Source organism: Equus caballus, chromosome 22 (assembly GCF_041296265.1).
Source record: "Equus caballus isolate H_3958 breed thoroughbred chromosome 22, TB-T2T, whole genome shotgun sequence".
Classification (NCBI taxonomy): domain Eukaryota; kingdom Metazoa; phylum Chordata; class Mammalia; order Perissodactyla; family Equidae; genus Equus; species Equus caballus.
Genome location: NC_091705.1, coordinates 3,738,477 through 3,766,156, shown reverse-complemented (window position 1 = coordinate 3,766,156; position 27,680 = coordinate 3,738,477). Strand labels below are relative to the sequence as shown.

The window sequence follows — 27,680 nt, the reverse complement described above, 5'->3', positions numbered from 1 at the left end:
AAAGAGCCAAACTTTCTACTTCCTTTGTTTTTAACAGACGCGCTCCCATCCTCCTTCATGTTTCTCCTTGGCGCCACAGAAACTGACTCCCTTTTAGTTTTTGCTGCAGAGGTGCCACTGACCTGCTTATGAGTGGAAAGGAAATCCAACACCGTGTCTCCCAGATGAGGGAGACTTTGTCACACTCCACCTTACAAAGGACGCTGAAGGTCAACGGGTGACAAGCGGTAAAGGGTGGGCTAGTTTCAAGGAAACTCCAGGAAAATTTTCAATATGGCAGAGAAAATAAATTGGAAGATTGGAAAGGATAAAACTCCACGGTTGAAATTAAAATATAAATTCAGATTCTGTTTTCCAATCGCTCTTCATTCCCCGTTAAATATCCAGAATCATCTTATAAGATGCTTGGTGTTATTAAAGATGCAAAACCCTGCAAAGTCAAGTAGGAAGCAAGGCTTCCGGGCCTCGGGTTGGAGTTCTATCTATTAAACAATGCTGAAGCCCTCATTTGAAATTCCACATTTCTGCATCCTAAAATATATGAGAATCGTTTTGGTGGGGGATATTTTAAAGCCAAGAGTAACTGGTTGGCCAATCAAGGGAGAAAAAACATGAGAGACTTGACTAGAACTTTGATTTTTGGTAGAACTACGCCAAGTACTAGATGACTTAGTAAAATAAAACTAGTTAAAAACTAGAAAACAATGGCTTGTTAGAAAAAATCTTGTTCTTTTTTCTTTCTTTTTTTTTGCTGTGGAAGATTCACTCTGAACTAACATCCGCTGCAGTCTTGTGAGTTGCTGTCACAGCATGGCCACTGACAGACCAGTGGTGTGGGTCTGCACCCAGGAACTGAACCCCAGCCACTGAAGCAGAGCACGCCAAACTTAACTACTAGGCCACTGCGCCTGGCCATAGAAAAATATCTTTACCCACCTGTCCCACCTAGGAGCTATTTGCTTTTCATCTTAGGTCTTGCTTCTCTTGATATCCTAAAATTTCATACCCTCCATGAAGCACGTGAGAGATCTAGCTATCAGAATGCTGCAAAGCGTGACTCTCATCATTCATCCCAGTTCTCTGCCTCCTCGCATGTGAATGCTGCTTGAAATGAAATGTGGTGATCAACCGACTCCTGGAAGAGAAGGGACCCTGAGGGCTACCAGGTGTGCTGCAAGTGTGTATTACAACAGCCATGAAAAAGTCAAACTGCTGGCCAACTATATAGATGTTAATTCAATGCTATACTAAATATATGTTATTCTTCCCATGAAATTGACTGATTTCATGAAATTTAACTTTTTTCAACAAATTGCCTAGACACTGCTGTATACTATAAAATATATTAAGATATCACACATGTGGCATTCTGGACAAGTTACATTCATAGAGTATTAAAATGTGTGTTGTCAAAAAATCTTTAGTGCCATGGGGAAATGCTCACAATATATTATTATGGGAACAAAAGAGAAAACAGAAAGTCTACATACAGCGTGATCCTAAATCTGTAAAAATATCTATGTGTATGTTTATATTCATATATCAAAATGCCAACAGTGGCAGCATCTAAGCTATATTTGCAAATTATCACGTATTACTGGTGTAAACCGAAAAGAATCAAGAAAAACAATGTTTCTAATTTTAAGGATCCATAAAGAAAACTATGACATGGAACTTTCTAAAGCTCTGCTTATATTAAAGGAGCCTAATGGTTCATCACATAACAAGGTCCAATTATAACTATTTAATTTATTAAAGAATATATGAATTCTATGCTCAACACAAAAAATCATTTTTTTCAACACATCCAGGTATCAGATGAGATCACCTGTACAAAAACACGAGAGTGAGATGAAAAGAATGACATTTCGGGAAATTTTAAAATATGCTCCTTCCCCAAGTTGATTCAGAATGCGAAATTCAAAATGGATCTGTGAGTAAGAAACTGCCTGGTTCATCAAGGAAGAAAAACAACTACATAAAAAATTCAACCTGTTAGATCAAATGCATGTCAATTCTATCAAATCACAAATGCAGTCTATCCACAAAATAAATCACACTACACGATTTAAAAGTTGAAATTCTTCTTGAGAGTAGACCAGTTTCCTATGAATGAGAAGTAGGAATTATTTCTTTTTTAATAAGTCTTCCAGGAGCCATAACCTACATGACCCCATTTCTGTGGAAGACGGTTTCATCTTCCCCTGCCACTGAGTCCTCCCTATGAAAAGGCGACCTTCCCCTTGGTGAATAAAACCTCATTCGAATGGGTGCGCACTCTCGCTCACATTTTGAAATATGTTTGCATAAGAATTTATTTATGGCTGAAAAGGTTCAGGAGATTTTTTTTCCCCTTTTGCTCTCTCAGGGATTTGTGACACGGTTCCTGCATTGATTCCATCAAATGAGCTCACACTCACGCGGATGCTGCCTTTCCTGTGCCTTTACCTGCCCGTACGCAACGTGGTCACCCTGATCCTCTCTCCTTCCCAGAAGTGGGCCTAACGTAGCCAGAGGCCTCTGACTGACGGAAACGCTTTATACGATTAGCCTAGTATTTGCAGCTTTAACATTTACAAGTGGCCATGCATTAATTGTTCCTTTTGCAGAGGGACAAATTGGAATAGGACGAATTAAGAGTCTGGTGTACAGAAGCAAACACCCAGACTAGTGACTCAAGCCAGCCATGCACGTAACACCCCGGCCTGTCTGGCCTTTCATAGAATCTTCTGGGTGCTCATTCTAAAACGCCCCAGAAGTGAAGAGTTGACGTCATGAGGCTAGACAAGGAAACAGGGGTTACAGAATTATTAAAGAATTGATGGGAATCACTTACTTTTCGAGTCATATAGTTCTTTATTATAATGAATTGGGGGACGTTATTTGCCATGATGACATTTTCAGATTTAGGCATGTGTGACCACCTGGGGACCCATTCTATGGGATGTGAAGGACCCACGATCAGTGACTCTGTTATACGTATGGATAGGAGAGAAATGTACTTTTCCCCTGACAATTGCTACCTACGTAGAGTTCTGACTTGAAGGAAATAACTACATCTTATACATAAAGGCCCCTTTTATTGGCATCTAAGACTCCTGCCAGTTTACGCTGCTAATCTTTGCAGGACTCATGCAGTCGGATGCCATGGGAAGGCTGCCTTCTCCTAGCCCCATCTGTATATTATGAACACCCGAAGGCTAAACCTTAAAAGTAAGGTGGAGCTTGGGTCCCTTTAACACGACGCACAGGGCAGTCAGAACAGCGGCTGGGTGCGTTGGTAGATGCAAGCAACGTAGTCATTCCACCTGGGTTTCTTCCGGCTCTGGAGGTCTCTGGCTAAGGGGCTCGTGGCATGCAGCTGGCCTCCGGACTGTTTAGTCGGTTCACCTGCCCCTTGTCTTCTGCCTTCTATTTCATGACACGAAGGCAGGATAATCCTCTTCCACCAAAAAGCAACTCTAGTGAATGGGCTCTTCTCTCGCTGCCTCACCCTCGGCCTCCCTGCCCCCATCCGAGCCAGACCTCAGCTGCAGGGAGGATGGAGCTGGAAGCTAGAGAAAAAGGAAACTTGTGTCAGTGGGTAGAAAGCTCAGCCACCTGTCTAAACGGAACGTTTCCACCAAGCTGAGCTGGAGAGACAATGGCTCCAGCTCCCGAGGTGGGAACCCCATCCCGGCTCAAGGGAACGGCCTCCCTGCAGGTGGGCAGAGGCCTTACATCAGCTCCAGGACTGCCCCTGAGAGGAGGTGTTGGCCTTGAAGTGCTGCCTCCGGGGCACATACCCTGCTGGCAGAATAAACAAGGAGTGGGTTGTTTGTGTGGACAAATATGGCCCAGCTGGAGATCTGCATGTGGGAGGAGCCCTACCGACTTTTATCCTGGGTGGGATGGAAGACTTGAAACTGAGGCTGAGTATGTGACAGCGGGAAATAAGATTCCATACTTCTTGGAAGGGTAAACACCTTTCAGGCTCCTCTCCCAATGGTAGACCACCAGTGTGCTTCCCCAGCTATTTAATTCCATCTATTCATTCTTTCAATCAGCATTCACTGGGTGCTTGGTGAACAGTGCTAGATGATGGGGAAAAGATAACACTGCCCGGCCTCTGCCCTCACAGAGCTCTCACTCAGCTTCCGAAGCTTAATAAATCACGTCCGCTCCAGCTGGTTTTCTTTTCAAGCAATGTGATTCCCAAACTCTGGGTGAACAACTACTGAGTGTGACCAAGTCCTTGGAAGCTTGGATTGGAAAGACGGGAGAGAGAATCCCGCCAGCTCCCTTGTTTTCAAACCGGGGAACTGAAGCCAGGCCCTCAGGAAGTTCAAGGTGGGGTGGGATCCGCTCTGCAGCTCCCTGACTCCCGCCCAGCGCTCCTGGCTCTGCGCCTGGCGCACTCCGCCTTGGGACCTTCTCCCTCCGGCCTCATGGGGAGGAAAGTTTTCATCTAAATATGAACGCAGGGCAGGTACTCATGTAGACAACATTTTATTGCAACTACTACTCATAAGGTAGTTTTGCAAGACACAGCTCAGCAGCTAGTGAGCCTGCGACCTCTGTAGTGGCTGCGTCTCCTCTGTGAGGATGCCAAGTGCCATGCTCGCCTTCAGGACAGAGATGCAGCTTGAACAGGCTTTTCCTCCTGAGAACAAAGAGGAAATAAGCTTCGAGTTTTTTTCTGAAGCATTTCTCTCTTTAAGAAGAAGGTCCTGTGGTCACATAGCAAGTTCTAATGATGATTCTTGGAGCTGAGAGCTAAACCTAGAATCTTCCTCTCTCTTCTTTCCAACCAGGGATATTCGTTTAAAAAAAATGTTACAAAATCTGAGGTCGTTTTTATTCTGCTGTAGGAAGGAAAAATTATTTCACTAACAGCATTTTTAAGTGCCTTGATATAGTTTCACCCATTCGATTCTGCGAAAGTTATGAGATTGGTGAAAAAGATGATATAACTCCAGTTTCAGGTAGGCAGAATGTAAGTTTTTAAATGAAGAAATATATTTACAACTTTCAGGGACTCTGTATCACCCGCAGAGTGGTGGCGATGCCTACGTGAGAACATGGGTCTCCTGATGCTCACTTCCAAGACCTGCTGTGGCCGCAGTGAACGTCCTGCTGTGGCCTGGCCATTCTGCTCCTTTGAAGATTACTGCTGTGTAAAGCTGATATATCATTACAGCAGTGTGATATCAGCATAAGAGTAGACAGGTTAAAGGAACACAACAGAAACCCAGAGCGTCCAGTACATATAAAAATTCGGGGTGTGCTAAGAATAGCTTTCAAAATAATAGAAAAAGGAAAGAATAAAAGTTAATGAGATAATTAGTTAAATCTTTGGGGAAAAAATCCAAGTTAGAGCCCTATATAATATCATACATACATACATTCCAGATGAATTGTGGTTTCTTAAAAGTTAAAAGGTAAACATTGTCATGTAATACAATTAGAACAAAAATCAGGGCATAAAGAAATCGATGATTTCAGGACAAGAAAGAGTTGTGTAAGCGTAATAGCAAACACAGATACCATCACGTAAAAGTGCGACATATCTGATTACATGAAATATCAAATTTCAAAACACACACACACTCCACAATATACATGGCAGACAAAAGACTAATATCTTTACTATATAAAAGATACTTTGATCTCACAAGGTTGCAATCTATCATAACATTAATAAAAAAAATAAATAAAAAAACTGAAAAAAAAGATACTTTGTAACTAAATGAGAAAAAGATGAACACATCAATAGATCAGCAAAAAATTTGGCAAAAGATATGAACAGGCAACTCACTGAAGAAAAGACAGAAATAAATGGTAACTACAGGAAATAATTTTTTACCTCATTTGTAATTAAATGAAAATTTTAATAATTTCAACAAATTTATCATGTAATATAAACATGCATTAATTCAGCATCTATCCTATAAAGTTGGCCAATATTTTTCTTTTCAATGAATAGGCCCAGCACTTAGTACAAGGGCAGAAACGTGAGCATTCACGTCAGCTCACGGAAACGTAAAGTGGAGTAACCATGCTAAGGGGTAATTTAGCAATAAAGACAAGAGCCTGAAAAATACATTCTCTCTTATCCTGGATCAGACAGATCGGTCCACTGTAATCACTAGGGTCCTTCTGAGAGGGAACAGGAGAGTTAGAGCCAGAGAAGGAGATGTGAAGATGAAAAGGAGAGAGCCGAAGAGGGGAGGGGCGCGAGCCGGGAGCGTGGGCCGCCTGTGGAAACCGGAAGAGGCCTGGAAGCAGCTCCTCCCCCGGGGCCTCCGGGGGGCTGCAGCCTGCTGACACCTGGATCTTAGGACTCTGACCTCCAGAACTGTAAGAAAATAGATTTGTGTTGTTTTAAGCCACCAACAAAGAAAAATTTTCTCCGTGAAGTAGGATCTACAATGTTACGATATCAGATTATCCTAAGGATTATAATGAGAGCTTGGAGAAAATATGTTCACTGTAGCATTAGTTATAATGGAAAATAAAAGGAAACAATCTAAGTATCCAATAGTGAAAAACTCTGAACAAATAATGATATACAGTCATGGGCCGCATAATGGCATTTCGGTCAGTGACGGACCACACAGACAGGGGCGGTCCCATAAGATGAGGACCATACAGCCCAGGTGTGCAGTAGGCTGCACCGTCCGGCTTTGTGTAAGTGCACTCTACAATGTCACACAAGGAAGAGATTGCTTAACGACGCATTTCTCAGAACGTATCCCCCTTCGTTCAGCGACACGTGGCTGTATGTGCACAGGATTGGAATAATGTGAAGATAAAAATCATGTAGTAGACAAACACATTTAACTGTGGGAACAATTTGCGATGTATTTCTAAGGGAAAAATTACCAAAGAGTATATGTATTCGTTCATTTATCCAACACACTGAGTGATGGACTTAATTACATAAATAACAATTACCTATGTGTATATGTAAGTAAAATACAGAAAAGACACAAGGATAATAACAATGGTTACTGTTAAGTGCTGAAAATTGTGAAGATCATGAAAATCATTCATAATCCCACCATTGTTCACTTTAACAAGTATGTGGTACTTTGGAAATAAGAGAGGAATAATGAAGTTGTAAGGCAACATGTTTTAACATGTCATGCTTTTTTTAAAAAGACATGTCATACTCTTTTCATATGGCATGCTTTAACATCACGCTTATAACATGTTATAAGTTATAACATGTCATGCATATTATTTTGCAAAACTCCTTCTCTTAAGAGCTTAATAATAGTGATACAATGGGATGATAAAATAGTCCCAGCTGCTTTTTCTTTTTTCATTAATTACCCTGAGCCAGGTTAAGAGCTTTGACGCGTGACCAGGGGTTTCAGCTGTAGCTTCTTGGATGCTTCGGAGACAGCAGGAGGAGGAGTTTGAGGTGCAGGGGCCGGCTCCAGATCTGCCTTGACCTCCTGGTCTCCAAACTACTCTGGGCCTTCTACACCCAAACTCTCCTGTGTTGCTCTGCCACGCGCTGCATTTGAGAGAGGTGTTAAGAGTGGACTCACTGAGAGCAAAGCTGGACCATGAAACCAGCTGGTTCCATGCCTGACAAGTGGCTTAGAAGCATTCTCCCCCTTTCTCTCATAAAGACATGCTGAAGTGTGCGCTCTCAATTCTGTAAGAGCAGGGCCATCCTTCCATCCATTGAAGACCAGAAATATAGACTTTTTTCCAAAAAATATGTCTTGTTATATTAAGTGCCTAGACTAGGAATGAGGGGACATGATCATTCCATCAAGTTTCCGTACAAACTTGCATTAGCTGTTACAGGGACGTGGAAGGCACGGATCTTGTCTACAGAGGATTTATCACCTAGTGTGTCAATATGTCTTCCCATCCCCCTTCTCAAAAAAATTTTTGGCCTCCTTCCCTCTCAAACTGCAGCTCCACATATTTCCTCTTCACTGCCACCCTTCTAAACTCGCTGCCTCTACTTTCTGATCAGCCACTGCTCCCTAACCTATCAGCCTGGCTTCTGTCCTATTCTCCACCAATAACCCACTGAAAGTGGTCTCCTAAAGACCAACTACTATCCACAATTGTGGGGTCCTTCAACTTCCTGTCCATCCCCTGTCTACACAATTATCTTTCTAAATCAGCTATGGTCAGTGCCCCTAAAGGCCCGAATAGAAACTTGGGGCATGTAGGGAATGGCTACTCTCCCCTAAAACTCTGCGCTAGCATTTTCAGGAAGACTGTCATACTAAATATTCCAATGATGTGTATGAATGTGAAACGTGCCCCCTCCTCAGAGTTGTCCCAACCTGCACGACTATACACAGGGGCTCCAGTGCTCTTCATTGGATCCCGCAGTCACTGCATCAGAATCACAGGCTGGAAGAATACAGACAGGTCATCTGATGCCGAGACTGTAGACCAGCCACCTTTCCAACAAGTGGTCTTTCGGCCCCTGTGTGAACATCTCCAGTGACTGGGAGCACAGTGTTTCTGAAAGTATCTCTCTGTTCTTCACTGAGTACAGAAAAGGAACTTGCTGCCTCTCGAAGCTTGTTTGTTGGTAAAATTTACATACTTTGGGACTATTTGGAACAAGAAAGTAGATTAGGATGGTGGGTGAGGGGATAATTTGGATACTCAATAGAGCTATGTTCGAGTGGTTTTGCTATTTAGTAATTGATCTGAGACAAATTCCTTAATTTCTCTATCCTTTAGTTTCCTCATCTGTCAAAATCGGGATAACATCACCTCCCTCTTAGGGATATTGCTAAGACATATTGACACACTAGGTGATAAATCCTCTGTAGACAAGATCCGTGCCTTCCACGTCCCTGTAACAGCTAATGCAAGTTTGTACGGAAACTTGATGGAATGATCATGTCCCCTCATTCCTAGTTTATCCCATTGCTTATCGCCTCCCTCTTAGGGTTCTGAGGGTTAAATGAGGTGACACTCACAGCGAGGGCATGGTGACACTGGACACTAACTGTCCCGTGCCCATCTGCTCCTGCCCAGGTGGATTTTTCCTGTTTCCCTCCACCTCTCTGTATCTTATGTGATTGGCAGCTTCTGCCAAATCCTGACCACATTCTTTGAAGCGTGCGTCTTCTGAACTGAGATGTGTGGACTTGAATGCTGCCCTTTGGATGAGATCCTCACATCTCAGAGTGGTAAACTCACTCGATTTGGCATGCTCCAATTCAGCAGCCTGGGTTCATGGGTTCAGATCCTGGACATGGACCTATACCACTCATCAGCCATGCTGTGGCGGTGACCCACATATAAAGGGGAGGATGATTGGCACAGATGTTGGCTCAGGGCTAATCTTCCTCAGCAAAAAAAAAAAAAAAAAAGAAGAAGAAGAAGAAGAAGAAGATCTTGTTAAGTGTTTGTATATTGTATATATTAGCCTCTGTCATGCTAGACTGTGAGTTCCACAAGCCATCTTCTCCCTCGCAGCCCACCATACTGGCACTTCACAGACAGCCCACAAATATTTATCACATTTAAGTTCAGCTTTAATTCTGCTTCTCACTCTCTTTGCAGGGTGGAAGCAGTCTGAACAGGAATGAACTGCTTCGAGGTCTATGCAGTTCTCTTTGAAAGCTCGTCCTTGGTTCTGTCATCGTCCTGGCTGTCAGGTTTTGCTTTATTTTTTTTAACAAGTTTATCGAGATATAATTCACATACAATAAAGCTTATGCAATTAAGATGTACAGTTCAGTCGTTTTAGTATATTCACAGATTTGTGCAACTATCATTAGAATTAATTTTAGAACATTTTAATCACCCAAGAAAAGAAATCCCATAGCCATTAGCAGGCATTTCTCCTTCCTGCCCCTACCCCAAGTCCCTGGCAACCACAAGATTTGCCTGTTTTGGACACTTCACAGAAATGGAATCAGACAGCATGTAGCCTTTTGTGACCTCTTTCACTTAACATCATATTTTCAAGATTCATCATGATGTAGCATGTATCAGTTCTCCATTCCTTTTTCCTGCCAAGTAATAATCCGGTGTATGGATCTGCCACATTTTGATCACCATGTGGGTGGCTTACAATTTTTCTGGTTCCAGCTTTCAGTGCTGTGGGGACCTGGCTTACCGATGTCCACAGGCAGACAGGCGGAGGTGATCTTCCTGCTTGAGTGAATGGTGCTCTCTGAGGTGGCTTTAGGGGACAGATGGTCCCTGGTTTGCAAGAGCACCCCGCTGCCACGTGCCATTCCCATACCCTTATCTGGAGACTCAGATCCCTGTCCTTTGATGACTTTTCCTTCTTTTCTTAGTTATTTTCTTTAGAGTCCTGAAGTGTCAATCATCTATGTGCTGCAAGCAGACGCTTTCTGGAAGCTCTGTAGCTCAGACTGGACATTCTTGGGGTGTGGGGAAGGATGAGCCTCCTGAGCCTGCGGGATCGTGTCTTCAGCCTGAGCCTCCCTTTCTTGGCCTCATACAAGCACTTCAGAGCAGAGGCAGCGCTGTGCGCTGGGCTCCAGGTCGCATGATGTGAACACAGATGTCAAAGACAGATTCTCAGCCATCCTATTTCCTCAAATATATATGCCCCCCAACACACACGTACTATTTTTTTTACTCTCTTTCCAGTGTAGACAACCTGTCACTTTCCTTTCAAACACTGAGAAATCTGGCTACAGTTTTGGTAGTAATAAGGTACTTTCTCCATATTTATATTAGCTCCTCAAAAGTCCCACCCACTTAAGCCTCAAAAATTTCAGATTAACTCTGATGGAAGAAGTTGCTAAATATGCGTAATTATTTGTAATTCAGATGCAAACTGTAGTCAGATGTGAAGTTCCTATGGGGTCTCCTGTTAAAGCTTTGTGTTATTCTATGTGGGTATGTTATTTATTTGAAAAATAACTATTTTGTGGCCTATAAAAGTAAATGCATAAACATGTTCTGTAAGAATACTTTTTAATTATCTAATTAAAACTATTTATGTCTGCAAATACTTTTCACCTTTCTTTTCTTTTATTCTTTTATTTCTTTTCTCCTCTACAGTGGGCAAAATATCCATAGCTCAAACTAAAAAATGTCTGTCTATACAATCCCACATCACCTTACTAGATATTATGCCATCACCTTTCCTCCAAATGGGAGCATAATCTTATTTTGCTCCTTTGTTTTCTACAATAAACTTTTTGGTGAGAAAGTGGGGGTGAAATATCAGAAGTGCCTGTGCTCGGCTCTGGACGTTTCCGTGCCCGCTCAGAAGCCTTCATTACGGACAAGAGTCTGACGTTCCTTCACACGCTGAGGAATGTTGACTTAGCTTGAAAAAAAAACTAATTAAAAATGTTGTGGAAAATGCAAACGTGCTTGATTCAAACAGCCAAAAGGAATTATCCTCTTGCAGTGTAAACTGCCACCGAGGGCTGAAGTTCCTCCAATCAATTACAGCTTCTAGAAACCAAACAAATGGTGATCTTATTCTTGTCTCCAAATGATAAAATCAAGGTTTGGTGGAAGCATACTCTATTAGACTGTTCATACTGGTTTTCAAGATTTTATGCTGTTTAAGTTTTAGATAACTCAAGATTAAAACTACAGCCGCATGAGATGTTTTAATTCATGGTGACTGAATAAGATTCATGAAGTAGGACTTTTTTTATCGTCTCTTACTCACCGGCCCCTCATTCCAGAATTCCATTTTGGAGTTTATCAGAACAAACGCTTTCCCAGCGCTGCTCTCTCCAGCCCTGTTTGCTGAGTTCCACGGGGTTTGCCCACAATTTCTACTTCAGTGAATCGTATTTAGACAACCGTATATTTCATTTAGGCCTTTGCAATGACTGGGCCAAGGTCAGTTTTATATTCTACTGAAATCATAAAGTGACACTTGAGATAAACAGAGTGTTTACTCTCTCCATGTGAGCTGAGGCTGATATGTAAATTTATCCTTATTCTTTCATCAAATTTGCATTTACCCTCTTAGCCAAACACTACAGGGTTCCAAATCAAACAGTTTTAATGATGGTCAACTCTTTATGACCGATGGCCATATCAGAGAAAAAGAAACAGCAATTTAGATTAAAATGAAAAGCCCAGCCGAAGCATAACTCTCCTCTCTAGGTTAGTGGTAATTGGATGAACTTTCCATACAAGAGGTGTTTTGATGCTTCGCTGCTTAGCAGTAATTACCACAGTTTTCCGGCTTTGTGTGCAGTCCTGCCTCTGGTTATCTGCTGGAAACACACCACACTCACCTATCATCGGTAGGGTTTTTTCCAGTCAAATAAACCAAGTACCTTTAAACAGATTCTTTATACGAGAAAAGGAAAAAAAGAAGGAGGCGTAAAGGGAAGGCTTGGTTCCTCTCCGCAAACTGAAGGCTTCTTGGGCCACACTAACAAGGAAGCGACACAATAAATAATGACAACGCACAGAGTGGAACTTGGAGATCAGAACCCTGGCTTTTGGAGGCAAATGTTGTCTTCCTGTGAGACTATTCGGTTTCCAGTGTGTAGTTCTGCAAAGGTGAATGGGCCCCCGGGGCAGGAGGGTGTGTTACTCCTTCCTCCAAGGTGAGCAGGAATCTGTAGGTAAGAAGCCAGGAGTATCCAAACAGCCTCTGGCCCCATGAAAAGCCACTACCAGAGGCTTAAATCTCTCTGATGCAGTTCAACAAGGGTGAGCCTTTGAGAACGTGAGGGATAAAATTAGTACCTGTGTTTGCTCCCCATTCTTTCTGAACAAAAGGAGCTATTTCTGAGTTAGAGTTTGCAGAGCACAGGGGGGATTAAGCAATGGGACCACACAACTCATGGCTTTCGGGCTGGGGGCTGAGTTAAAGACTCCAGACCAGACCCCAAGAGGAGTGAGAGCCCACTGGGTTATTATCCCCTCCTGAAACCTGGGCGGTTTGGGCCTTGCTCAGAGAGGAATAGGGCCAGACACTCGCTGCATTGCCCTTCTTCTGTTGTGTTTTGTTTCGGCACCAAATGCAACGTTAGCAAGTTCAAAGCAAAGGGTCTCCGAGACAGACTGCACAAAGAAGAGAAAAGTGACATTCTTTCGGGGGCTCCCAGATCCTGCTTCCTGTAAGGAATAGAAAATGAAGACTGTTGGCCCTGAGCCTTGCTAGGTTACTGAAGATCTCCCACTTGGAATGTCAGACACATCAGTAAACGGCTTGATCCAGCAACAGAACTAACATAATTCACGCCATCGATACAACAAGACAAGTGCCTCTGCCCAACTTCACTGCTTGTCTTATGAAGAAGACGACGAAGAAAAAGAAAGAAAGGAGAAGAGAAAGCAAAGAGGCAAGGGGCCATGGGGGAAAGGCGGGGGACACAGTGCCTTTTCAGTGTGGCTGTCAAATGGCGATCTAATTGTGGCCGGGCTGCAGGAGAGCAGATAGCTTTTCTGAAGCCCGCAAGTATTTCTGCCATTCACGAGGCCGAAGGATGCCACACACAGTCTGTTTGTTCAACATAAGCAAACAGATTGTAAACTGGCTGATAATTTTTGTACTGACAATGTCATTTACAGCTGTCAGCCTTTCGTCTGCCTTGTTTGCTTTATTCAAATATGAACCAAGTGGACCTCCCTTCCAGCGCTTTCTTCTGCATTAAAATCACATCCATTCCCTTCCAAGCTGTCTTATCTAAAATTCATTGGAGGCCAATCAGTTGGCTGAATGCTTTGTTGTTTCCATGGAGGCAAGAAGTCTAGTGTGGACTTTTCGGGGATTAGGAAGTTTCAGATTTACAGCCTTGAAGTGCACATTTCTTTCAGTTGGCTTCTTTTGATTGCACAGAGGCAGGAAATTTAAATATAATTTTATGTCTGAGCTGGGAAGCAGTGCTTACAAAATGTAATCAGCCTGGTTTGCAGCTCCGTCCCGCCAGCACTTGGCCTTTCCTCCTCTGGGTGAGTCCTTGGAATGTGCCGCCTTTGGGGCACACGTCTCTGGGCATCCGCCCTCGTGCCCCTGCGGCCTCTCTTCTGGCCGGCCCGCTAAATCTCATCTCTTCTCCACGGAGCCCTGTTTGGGGGCCTGCCTGCCTGCCAGGGTGTCCTCCACAAATCTGGAAGCTTCCTCTATTGTCAGTGGAGTTCGCAGTACTTTCCATTGATAATTCACACCAAACCAGCTGCCCGGCGGCAGGCAGGCGGCTGCAGACCCTGCAACTTTGCTCATAGGATGCATCACATCCTTAAAAGAAAAAAGCAAGGCGGCGCTGCACAGTCGGCACCTCACTGCGTCTGGGCTGACAGTTGGGCTCTCAAATGCTTCCAAGGCCAGGATGCGCTCAGCTCTGCATTTCAGCCTCAAGTTTTAAGGGCAGCATCAACCTGGAGGCATCTTTTCCAAGAGAGGGGGTTTGCTGCCTTCTATGGGCAAAAAGTGATCTTTCAGAAAACCTGTGATTCCTGGTCTCTCAGTCCAGCAAGTCAGATCCAAGTATCGCCGTGTATAGTGCAATTCAGTACTTACGCTGGAACCTGTAAAACATGCCATCACTGGCTGAGGCACTCTGATTTGATTTACGACTGTGGCAATTTGTTTAAACTCTCGTTTTCTCAGTCCTTCAAATGGGCATAATATTAATCGACCCTAATAAACGGATACCGAGAATAAATTATATGTAACAAGAAATTAATCACAAAAATTTTCACATATCGAGGATAAGTATTAAGGTCCATCCCAAATCAAATATGCATTTTTTTTAAATTGTCTGCAACCAGCCTCAACTATTTGTTTAGTACCAACTTTTAGCTTCAGAAACAAAAATTCTAGTAGACGTAGTGAATAACACAAATGAAGTCATTTGAGAAGAGATAGTGTCCAATCTCATGTTGGATGGAATCTGATAGAAAAATACAACAAAATGAAAGTTTCACAGGGAAGAGGTCTCAGGATAGGCTGCTAAATGGGGACTATTCATTCTATTTAGTAAACATAGGAAGCATATAATGCAATCGAGAAGCTAGTGATTTTAAGTGTAACCAATGTGCTATTATAAAATAGACTCTATTATTTACTCTTATGTCAACTAACTTGTAAGGACTGCGATCGGGTACACGGACCTGTCTATTCATTAATATAGAATTTTATTACCAGTCTATGGTTCCAATGGTCAGAATATGTCCTACCATCTTAGACAGCCACTGCCTTCCTTGCAACTGAGTCCTCAATTCCCTAGGACTTCACAGAAGCCCTTCTTGCTGAGAAAGAAAGCATCAGTCTTTGCTTATCATCTTTAAGACTTAAATTTGACCCTGGTATATGTGCGTGTGTGGGGGGGTGTGGATATTTAGCAAGATGTTGTTAATATCCTGTTATTTAAAATACTATTGAGATTATTATAATTTTTAATACTGTTAATTAAAACAAAACTGATCTATTTACTCAGTGTTCCATGCAGTGTAATTGCTATGCGTTTGATCAATCGCTAAAGTATGTATCTAGAGCCTATCTCTTACCATATAAAAAAGTACAGTCCTGCACTCTTTATGTGCAATTCCAAAAGTGAGAAGCTCTGAATGCTGAAATTTTGACACCAAAACTCAATTGGTGACTAAAACTGAACTGAACTGAACTGAGACTGTGTAAAAGTCTTTGTTTATTCCGCATGCATTTGCTGCAGAAATATTTGTGTTTGGTTATGGGACTGCTCCCCTAAACCTCACTGGGGATATTATTAAATGCACGCAATACTTCCTATCTTATCTTTTCAAATCCTTGAATTGCTGGATGTTGAAAAACATTTGGACTCAAGGGTTTTGAACACATAGTGCATACCTGCCTAAGGTGTGTTCCATGGAATTCTATGGGAAGTAGGGTGTCACTCACGCAAACCATCAAAATTTGTGGCTAATAGTGCTCTGCTGTGAACAGACAGAAAGGGACATCATAATTAGAAAAGGCAGTTGTGACTCTGTTCATACACAAGAACGTAGAGAGGAATTGAGGAAATAAGTCATTGCTACAGTGGTCGATTTGGCCTGGACAGCTCGACGTCTGCACACAATACGTAGAGAGAAGGAAAAGAAAGGAAGATAAAGTAAACAGGACAAAATCGAAACAAATGTGTCATCTGAATAGAAAGTGTATGGTATTTCTTTGTACTATTATTGCAGCACTTCTATAAGCTCCAAGTCAAATCAAAATAATTTTTTAGTCAATAATGCCTCAAAGGGAGCAGCAAAGAAAAAGAAAAGGAGAATCTCGTTTGATGTTTCCCCTCCCTCTCGTTCAGTGGCTGAAGCTGACATCAGGAAACAGAAAGGCAACAAGAAGGGGAAATAAGAGAGTGTGGAAGGACGAAGGACAAATGGATGGAGGAAAAAAGAGAGAGAAAGGAATCACATCCGAAAATCACATTTGAATGTTACCTAACCCTTTATCAGTAGCGCCCTGAATACTCTCAACTGTGGGGCCCTGGACAGGCTCCATAATCTGTGTATGCCTCAGTTTTTCCATCTGTAAAATGGGAGTAATGCAGAACCCACTAAATAGCCATGAAGAGTAAACAGAGAGCTTAGAATACGTCTGGTACATACCAAGTACTCACAGACATTCGCCATATTTATTATTGAGATGCTTACTGCTGTTATTATGGCCATATGCCAGGGCTCGGGCACCAAGAGCTTCACGCGCTTTACCCCTGTCTCCTTACAACAGCCCTAAGAGAGGCCACACGATGGGCAAGTGAGCAGGTGAGCAGATAAGTTAGTCAGTCCCTCCCTTCTCTTCCTGCTTCTCCAGGGTCTTTACAGTTGGTCTGTAAACGTCTAACAACTGGTTCTCTGGCAAAAAGTGTGTGTGTGTGCTTATTTGCTCATTATAGATAATGAATGGGTGGCACACAATTTACAAACAATAATAAAATATAAAATAGTCTTCATTTTAAATTTCATACAGTCAATTGTTTCTAACAGAATGCCTTTGCTGGTTTTGCTGAACTTTTGCGTTCCCAGCTGACCCGCGGCTGTGGTTCTGCGGGAGGTGTGCAGAGCGAGGGGCATGTCCATTCTGGATTACTAGTAGATTCAACAAAGAAGCTGCTCATCTCCCTGATCAACAAGTGTAGTTGCAACACGAATGTTGGTTGATATTGTTGTTGATGTTAACTGGTAAAATAAAAGAGAAACAATTAAAATATGTGTTGAAACTTCATTTGTCCATCAATAGCATGAGAGGCTTCTTTGCTCAATTAGGGAACAATTTTCAAATGCTTGAAGGATGTTTCCTCAAGTGGACGTGCTTTCACAATACAATGGCTACAAACACAGCACACTTTTAAGTTTAATCTGCTATGTTAACATTTTCTCCACCACTGTCTTAAGTCCAGATAGTCAACAAAACAAAAAATCAAACTCTGATTTGTAGCGTTTCGCAATTTCCGTGGTATAAATACTCTCATCAGGGCTGATTTCAAGCTACCAAATGACGTCACTGACCATGGATTTGGGAAGAGATGCCAGTAGCAGACCATTCTCTACAGGTTTCATGAAGGAGGTAACCTGTGAACTTGAGGTCTGAAGAATGGGTAAATTTTTATAGACAGAAGTGGAGGAAAGGGCATTCCAGGCGAAAGATACACCTTAAATAAAAGACAAATATGGAAACCACTTTGACATAGAGAGGCACAGAAGGGCCTAGAGAAGACACTAAGATCAGGTAGGATCATGGGAAGGAAATCTGGAGTCAGACCTGGAAGGCCTCTGAACGTCTTTCTTATCCTGAGAACTTTCCTTTCTTCTCATTAAAAGTTTATTTTCTTTTACTTTTGTTTTTGTTTAGTGGGGGATAATTTGCATGTTTATATTGTTTGGGTTTATCATTTTGTGGAATGGAGGCCAAAAGGAAACAAGGAGGATGGTGTAAAATAATCAGATCTGATCTTAAAGGACACCACCCTAACAGCCAGAGTCCTGGAAGGGCTGGGAGCTGGCTGACTGGAGGTGGGGAGAGTTGGGAGGAATTGGCAGAAGCCAGTGCCAGAGGGAATGAGACTGTACCAGGCCATAGCAGCAAGAACGTCCGTTTCAGTTGTCCTGGATCAGACCTGACTTATTACCATCTACGTCTCCAACAACCAAATCAGGGCCCGGCACCTAGAAGGTGCCCAACAACATCTGCTGAATGAACGAGCAGCCAAAAGGGAAAGCGGGAGTCAAGGGGGAGAGATCTCAAGTGTGTTCATATCTGTGAGACAGCTCCGAATAACATCGAGTTCTATGTAAATACAATGCATTCTTTATCAAAGTAGGAAGCAAAGATATTGTCTGCCTAAACCAGTTCTGATGAGAAGCTGAAAATGTTGACTGTATCCACAGTTTTCATAGGAACCATGTATGTGCTATTGAAGTAACGTTTAACAAGAATTTTTTTACTCTGGATCACATTTTTCCTAGGCGCCTATATTTTGTGCTGTCATTCCAACACTACCATCATTCTTTGTCACTGCTCCCTTTTCAAGAAGTTAGTAATCTGTAAACAGTTTATTAAATGCATTTATGGAAACTCCTCATTACGAAATGCTTCTTAGGAATCCATCTGGGAGCCATTTGGGGATTTTTTTCTTTTTGTAATTCAAAGCTTCCTTTCCGTCCAGGTGGGGAGCACTTGAGAAGGGTTATAGTGATCTGCAGACATTAACACTGAGTCCAGGTTTTGAAGCATATTAATAGCTGCAAGCTTCCTTGTCTGAACACAGGCCATGACTCAGTGTTAAAGCACTGGGCTCCTGGATGTGAGAAGTCTGTGTCTGTGGGTTACCACTGTATCTACAAGCCCAGTTAATCATTACAGGTTTCTCTGCTAATCACCAGAGTGGGGCTGACCCCCAGGGCAGGAGAGAAATGGTGGATTTCTACCTACCACTCGGAAGGAACTGAGCTCCACTGGTTTTATTCTGAAGCTGCTGAGATATAGTCCCTTGCCCCTGCCCTTATCAATTTTTATTCTCTGCTCCCTTTAAATTGATGAGACAATGACTCGGTTGTTTGCTTCTTGGGGTTACTAGTGGCGACTGACTGTTTCCAGGCCTGTGGGTTTTGATCTGACCTTCCAAGTCTTTGGCTGAGGGGTGGGAGGACCGGAGCAGGGAGATGTCAGGTTCCACTACATGGTGCAATGGCTTAATTTGCTGAATCATAATTCCTAATTTTCCTGAAATCCGTGAAATGACCTTGATTACCCCACTTATATTCAGATTCAAGGGCTGAGCTTTTAAAGACCACCTGTTAGATAATCTCCCTCCTTAAACTGAGATCTCCAAAACAACATGTGCCATTTCGTGAAAATTTTTATCAAAGTTTAACATAAAAAAAAGTGAAGCCATCATAAATGTACCACCCAGTGAATTTTCACAGACCAAGCATAGCCTGTGACCAGCACTCAGATCAGGAAGAATACCACTAGCCCCTTGGAAGGCTCAGCTGTGCCCCATCCAGTCACGTCACCCTCCCCGAGGGTCCCACTAGCCATCCAGCAGCATAGATGAGTTTTTGAACTCCCGATAAATGGAGTCATACTGTATTTACTCTTTCGTACCTTGCTTCTTTTAGTCAACTTTCTCTTTATAAGAGTCAACCATATTTTTGTGCTTACTTATACCATAGTCTTTCTCATTGCTGTATACTATTCCTTTGTGAGAACATATCACTACCTATTCATTCTAAATGTATCATTTTTTATCTTCAAGATACTTTGGAGAGGAATTTTCACCACATCTCAGCACATTCAGAATTTGAATCACCTCTTTTGAGTCCTTTTGTATTATTTTCTCCCTCTCCCGAATGCAATTATTCTAATAAACTTCTCATGATTTTGTGGCTTCATCCTCCTTCCCATCAGACTCACCCATGAGCACGGATCTGACCACATCTCCTTCTACTGAGAACCTTTCCCGATGCAAGTTCCTCACCCATAGCCCTCCACGGCTTGGCCCTTCCTTTGAAAGCACATGATCTACTTTTTCTCTCTGGGACTCCATCAGTATCTTCCTGCCTCCGGGCACTTGCTCAATGATTTCTTTAACCTGGAAGCCACTTCTCCCCAATGTGCAATTGTCAGAAAGTGCCAACTCAACCTTGAAGACCCAGATCACATTATCCCCAGCCCCGATCCCCGGGTCGCCTCCTATCAATGTCTGGTCTGTAAGGAGCTACCTCTCCTGCTCAGCCATGAACTTCTGGGTGGCTGAGATACTTGGATTCCTACCAGGCTCTCATCTTTGTTCAGGTATCTGCTCAACGGCAGTAGCCTGGATGTCCTACACCCTGTTGTCCTGGCTCCCTTCCACACTCCCTGGTCACCCTCCATCCCCCTTTTCCAGAACAATGCCTGTGGGACAGCATACCTTTCAACGGCTATGCATCTTACAGAGGCAAGTGAGGGGCGGAGAGCTATTCTGATGACCAGTTAGAGAAGATTCATGTCCAGGCTTGTTCTCCTCTGAAAACTCTCACTGACTGTACTTTCTTGGAATTATTCTCCAGGAAGAATGAAGAGCAGAACACTGTGCACACGAGCAGCTAAAATGCCTGAAGCCCCATGAAAATCCTGCAAGTTTAACATGCTTGGAGGTGACCAAAGGGAAGTGGAGGCAGGGTGTGTGCAGGAAAAGAGGGAGTATGAAGCAAAGCGGAGCAAACTTCCCATCATTATTGTTCTATTTACAGAAAATAGTCCTTGGTCTGACAATCGTGTCATCATTTACAACGAAATATCACAGTTACCTTGTTTTTTATCCATTAATCCTAACACTTAGTGGGACAGAAAATCTTTTCCTGAATGCGAATTTATGTGAAAAGTCTTCTAATGGGAGAGAATTTAAATTGTAGGTAGTTATGCATACAATGAATCACCTTTTCTGAAATTAATATGATCACGTGAAATCAAGATTGCCCAGAAAAACGTACTCTGGGTGGTGTTGTTAACTGATTATGAGGCCCATTAGATTTCTATTGATTAGAATTTCTCTATGATCCTGGAAAAGAATTTCGACAGGAGACTTTCAAACTGGATTCAGAAGAAATCAGAGTGAACTTCCTCAAAATGCAGGAGTTTGCTGAAAACAGTTTCTTGTAGAGGGGAGAAATGAAGTAATGAGTCCAAGTTAGAAAGTTCAAAACTGGCCAGCTAAATCAAGGATATGTCAGCTCTCAACACATCCCTTCTTCTCTTGGTGTGTGACCTTAAGATTGCCACCTTAAGAAAATAAGTTCTGTGAAAATAAAAGTAATCAAGAATTGGCTGGGATTTCTATTGCATTTTAAACAGTTCATTCATATTCTCCTTGTACTCTAAAAGACCAACTCAAAAGCAGTGATGAGCACAAAGCAAGAGGCAGCTAGGAAAAAAACAAGTCTTGAAATGATAAATGCAATGTTTCATGTCAGCAACTGGAATTTTTTTGCAGTGTTACTGTCTTGGCCTGCTGACAACATGATTTAATGGCCTGGTTGCTCCGTGGGTTGACATAGCAACCATGGAAAATGCCATAAATATCTCAGTTGTGGACGTGAATGGTATGTTTACATTGTGTGTGCTGTATTGTATGACATGTGGTGGCTGTTGTCCCATCCAGTTGGAAACGTCTGGAATTGACAGCCATTTTTTAGAGTCATTTGGACTGAAACGACTCTCATGACAGATACTTTACTGCAAGTCCAGAACTGTGCATTTTTGTGTATATTTGACAAATTAAACTCAGTATTTAATGAGCCATGGGGCCTTAACACAGTTTGCCATGTACCATAAGCCACTTTCTTTTTCACAGTCGAGACAATGTTAGATTTCTTCTGCATTCAGCACAGTAGCGAGCAATTAGGATGTTAGTTCAGAATGGAATCTAGTGAGCAGTTTTATAGACTTCCTGAAACCCAAATCCTAAAGTTGAAAAGGATTTTAAAATCACTTCTAGTCCAATTATTTTATTCCTGAGATGAAGTGAAAAAAGGCCTTGGCTTATTGGCTTCATGCTTCCAGCTCTCTGAGGAAAACAATGATATCTATACTTCTCTGTGCTCAGTAGATTTTGTATGCTCAAAGAAATGCGAACCATATGTTCAAAGAAAAAAGGAAAAGAACCTAAAACTGGTTGTGTTGTATTGACTGTCACTCCCCCAAAGACCACCAGTAAAACCTACTTATCAAGCAAAACCATGTTTATAAGACCCACTTGGTTTTGCAGATAAAGCAAAATGTCGTGAGTGAAGAACAAACAAATTTATCACATCTTAGTAAGGGGGAACATCACCTTGATGGCTCTTAGTGACTTAAGATAAAAATTAGGACAGGGCATCAATAGTACCTTTAGGACCTGGGCTGGGTGAGTTTTAGGGTGGTCCTTGCCAGGTGGGTAACTGACTTGAACTGGGCGAGTTTATGATAGGATAGTTTTGGATGAGTGGGCACAGCAAGACAAGGATCTGGAAGAGAGTCTTGCTAAGGTAGCTATTGGTCTTGATAAGTAAATTGTTTAGTTGGTTTATGGTCTTATCTTCCAAAAACAGGTATTCTTAAAACAAGCAGCTAAGCTTCTTTAGTTTGCTCTCAGTAATTTAACAAAGGGGCTGGAAAGAATGACTAATTTTAGTATTGTTTAACACAGGGTCAAGGTTTCTATTCTCAGTAGCCTTCCTAATCTGAATCCCTCTGGGTCTTGTTATGCCATTCATTCATTTGTTCACCCTTTTGCTAATCATATATTGAGCATTTAGGACATCATTTAAGACTTGATACCTGCCTTCAAGGAACCTACAATATATATTCTTGGGTCTTCTTAATGTATTACTACTCTGTTAGACTCTTTTAAATTGCAAGGAGCCAAGACATGCTCACATAACCACAGATGAGCATTTCTATTATAAGGGCTCTCCAGGAAATTAGGAGGCACAAGAAACTGTCTCAGCCCCCATAAAGCCAGGCCTCATGGAAACCAGAAACACTTTTGACTACAGTTCAGGCTATTAGAGGAGCTCTGGTGATCCTACAGTCACTCTGGCGGCCCCGTCTTCTCTCCTGGAGGAGAGGATTGATTAACTGATCAGTCACAGTCCAGGATGGAGTATCACTATTTTACCAGATTTTTATACCAGGCCAACTCATCACCCAGCTCACAGACAACGGTGTCCCTAGATCAGTGCCAGGATCTGGTTGGGTGCCATTGGATCATGGCTGAGTCCTGCCCCAATCAACCATGCTTCATAAAACAGGTTACATGACAATGTGCACAAGAAACTACCTGAGGCCTCTCTGCTCTCAAAGCCCCTGGAATGGTAGGCCCTCAAAGGCCCAGGATGAATATATGCTAGTTGGTAGAATCACAAAATATCAGAACTTACTACCAGAAGGGATTTCAAGTGCATACATTCTTTTTCCTCATAGCTAATGTCTCATCAAGCCCCAATTCCTTTAGTTGAAACTTAAGTCTTCACTAGGGTCATACTTAGCTCTCTTTGCTAACGTTATTTTGTTGCTTTGGTTTTTTAAAAATTTTTTATGGCACAGTTATTAGATTCAAAACAACTATGGAGAATATCTCCATGAATGAGTAGAAACAACCAGAGAATTGAATTAAGAAATTTTTAAAAGCTTAGTCTTTCTTCTTTTTTTTTCTTTCACTTTAATCTTGGTTTTGCAGAAGAAGCAAAATATTGTCAGCAAAGAATAGACAAATTTGTCACATCTTAATTTGATGGTAAAGAATTGCCTTCAAACATTGACCTTTATGTCTTTGTCTTGGGATCAAACTGTAACTATGGAGCCTGGTTTCACAGGACGCCTGAGAGAAAGTGTTTAACCTCGGTGAAGGTAACAAGCCTTGTCCTTCTCACGCCCATCAGGTATTGATGTGTTTGGTTTACAGACTCATTCATCACAGTGCTGTGAGCAGTCAGCTGTCACATCAAGATGGGGCCTTCGTCTCCCAGACTTCTAATTTACCTTGTTTAAATCTCAGAATTAGCACTGGAAAAGTGAACACTCCTCTTGCTTTCGGTATGGGACACATGGAGGCCATTTTTAACTTTTTGGAGCTGCAGTTCACAGAGTATTGCTTCTGATTAAACCGTTCCTGTCCTGTAGAATGTCTTCACAATGAGAGACCAGGTTTGGGTCCTCTCTCCATGGCTGACTTCTAGGACTTCCCAAGTGACACTGTTATGGGAAGGGCAGAAGCAGAGTCACAGGTACAAGGGTCACAGATGTAGTACTCAGATGTAAGGAAGAAATGCCGCTAGAAGCTATGACACCCAGTAGCATGAACACATCTGGCATCCAGATCTTGGTTTCTAATGCCATTCTCCAGTAAGAGGAACCAGTGCTCCTGGAAGAAACGGCTGATTCTCAGACTGGGGCGGAGAATATACAAGATGAGCCTGGTGCCACTTGTAGTGCCTGGAGGTAAGGAAGGCTTAGAACAAAGAAGCACCCAATGATGGAGGAACAGAAAGGGACTCAGGAGCCTGCTGACAGAGCTGCCAGTGGCAAAGGATGAACTATTTGCACAAGAAAATAACTAAAATACTATTATATTATAACCCAAAGTACAAAATAAATACCCATGAGTCTGTACTGATATAAAAATAATCAAATAAATCAATAAATGAAGTAGAATTGATGAATCTCCCGTGCAGAAAAATCACAAATGGTTTATGTAGATCCTCTGCCCTCAAGAAGGGGGAGCATAAGCCTCACTCCTCATGTGTGAGTTCTACACAGGGACTGCCTTCCAAAGGACACAGCTCAGAAAGAGGAAAAAGGAATAACTTCACAGCGGAGGAAGCTGCAGACGCCACCTCATCGAGGTGACATTTACAGTGGTGTCATTTTGATAGTATGTTCCCTTGATAGGATGTGATGAAAATGGCACTTTACCTCTGTGGTCTGCCCCCCAAACTCAAAACCCCAGTTTAACTGTAAGTAAAACATTAGACAAATCCCAAGTGAGGGACATTTGACAAAATGTGCTCACAAGCACTCTGCTAAACTGTCAAGGTCATCAAAAACAAGGAAAGTCCCAGCAACAGTCACAGCCAAGAGGGCCCTAAGGAGACAGGATGAGTGAATGTAATGTGGTGGCATCCTGGATGGGAGCCTGGAAGGAAAAGGACATTAGGTACAAACTAAGGAAACCCAAATAAAGAACGGACTTTAGTTAATAGTAATGTATCGATTATTAGAAAGACAAAAACAAAAGTAGGGCATCTTTACTTTTTCAGTTCATGTGATTGTTCTCACAATGCTCCACCCCTTTGAGTAGTGAAAACTGAAGCCAGCAGAGTTCTCTGCTGGTGTCCTAAAACACCACCCGTTTTCATTCCTGACACTGTATCAAGCGTGTTCGGACCAAGTGAAAATAACTTACCTGCTTGCTCCAGGAACACTTGATCCTCAGAAATAAGACTGTGCATCAACTAAAATAGCTTACTTTCCAAACCAGCAGCTTCCTCAAGATTTGCTTCAAGTCCCTAGTCTCGCGGGGCTCACCACCCCAAGCCGTTCGGTCACAAACTCTGCCCAGTGCCAAATGGCTCCTCACCTCGCAAAACGTTCGTTCAAATCACCCTGTGCAGACCCTGACTTCCACATTCGGAGACGCTCCCAAGATCATACTGCAGTAGATCTGCTAAACTTAGTTTTGTTTCTTCAGCAGGTTTTCCTGGGGTCTTCTGGGAAGTTGACAGTCAACAGTAGTAAGGTGAGGGCAAGAGGACTTAAGATCCTTAAGAGTGCCTTAGTGTCTTCCGCTTTAACACAATCGCATTTCAGGTAAATATCCAGTTGAATCCAAGTTCAACTCCTATCAGGGCAGTTTCTAATCCTCCTGCTTCTCCTGCCCAAGATGGCACCTGTGGCTTCTTTGGGCTCTGGGTGATTGGCAGAGGAAGGAGGGCCCTTGGTCCTCCAGATGTTTCGGGGCCCCAGGCTTGTGTCGCTGACCGAGTCTGCAGCTCACTGACAGGTGTCGCCTCTCTTGTTAAGCAGGCTGAGCGGTTGGTTCTTCCTGTCCAGCCCCACAGGTTTCCCTGAATTCTGGTTTTAACCGCCAATTTGGTCTGCGGTGTAGATATCAACCTCGGCTAGTGGGTGTTTTGTCCCCATCACGGTGGTTCTGCCCTGGGCACGACAGCTGCCCTCCGCATTCGCCGTGAAGCAGGTGAGGACTTCTGCCTCCTTTTCGTGCTACAGAAGAACTCAGGTAGGCTCTGGAGGCTAATTAAGGCCTTTTTTCTACTTAATCAGGCCATTGTGCCATTGTCGCTCAACTGTGGCCACCCTTTGTGAACTCAGGGCCACCCTTTGAACACTCTCCAGCCAGGGTTTCCAGTTTTGGGTTTTCTCCACTTAACCCTTTGCCCCACCCAATATTTCAGTCCAGATGTCACAGGTCATTGACTCCTCACTTCTTCCTGCTTTGTCTCTTCTTTCCACACTGACCTTTCCCCTGAGATGGAAAACTGTTTCCCCTTCCTGTCTGTCTAGGACTTCCCCTATATTGTGGCCTCCTCCTCCTGAGGTGACATTCAAGGTATCTGTGGCAGACATGGATATGTGCTACTCTGATCCCCCTTCAGGAAAGGACTGGTTACCCAGCCTCAAGGAATGTGGTTAGCTGACAGGCTCCAGCTGTCTACTCCCTTAGGTCTGCCATTGCTTTCCAGCCATGACGCTCTTTTGGGGGTGGCCCATGAGCAATGACTGCATGGTGGTGCCAGGGCTTGGCCATTTCCTCCCACCAGGGAACCATTCTATGGGCATTCTTTGTGCCAAAGCTCCTTGTTGGTCTGAGGGAGAGCTTCTCAGGGTCTACTGCAGGCTGAGGTTCTTCCTTCCCCGTCGTCCCCATTCCCTCTCGTCTCATTTTACAGATGTCAGACCCACATCACGGTCTGAAGGCTCTCACTGTCACTGCCTGCTTCTTCACATCTTTGCTATTCATAGGTATTAACCACAATAAATCTCTTGCTTTTTAAGCTTCTTGGCATCTGCTTCCTGGAGGACCCAAAGGCTCAGTCCCCAGTGAGCAGGGCCGTGATGGTGAATGGCTGAGGGTGAACACAACTTTAAAGAGCAGATGAAAGTCCATCAGGCCAGGATTTTCACATTATACTCACCTCCAAATACACAGAATTCTCTCTCTTAAGAAAAGAAAGCTATGCTGGATACTTTTCCTTTTGACTTCAGACTCAATACCCACCCTTCTCCATTCTGCTCTGCTTGGGAGCCTGGCCCTTGTAGACTGCATCTGCATCATCTGCCATTTTCCCTTCTGGTTTCTGGTTGGGCGCAGCCAATGAAAATCACCAGCAGGAGATTGGAGGGTGGGAGAGAGCGAGATCGGGGAATTAATCTTCCCAGCTCTCTCCCTAAAGAGTCCCCACGAGCCGGCTGTGTCCCTCTACTGAAGGCTCAGCATCTATCAGTGGGCAGTACCTGCTCAGGGTTCTGGTAACTGCTTCCTCTCTTTGCCCTCTTGGGCCCAGGGACAGGCGCAACTGTGGCCCATCAGGCACAGCTCCCCACTGAGGCTGGTCCTTTGCTACTGCACCAGCCTTGTGGCTTCCCAGCACCCTCCCTACGCTTGGTACATATTTCGCTGTACCTGCCGGGGCCCTGACTGCCTAAAGAAGAGGGCAAGTACAATCTTACTGAATTATCCAAATTCACTTGGCACAAGGTCATTAATTTTTTCAAACAA

At 43.0% G+C, this 27,680-nt stretch overlaps 1 long non-coding RNA gene across 1 annotated transcript; it reads right to left on the bottom strand.

Moving 5' to 3' along the window:
- Positions 1–1,721: 1,721 nt before the first annotated feature.
- On the bottom strand, positions 1,722–26,162 carry LOC138920087 (uncharacterized). Its single transcript, XR_011430750.1, has 2 exons — positions 25,347–26,162; positions 1,722–3,554 (listed from the first exon to the last, which is right to left on the bottom strand). It is a non-coding gene; the product is annotated as an uncharacterized lncRNA (long non-coding RNA).
- Positions 26,163–27,680: the final 1,518 nt, after the last annotated feature.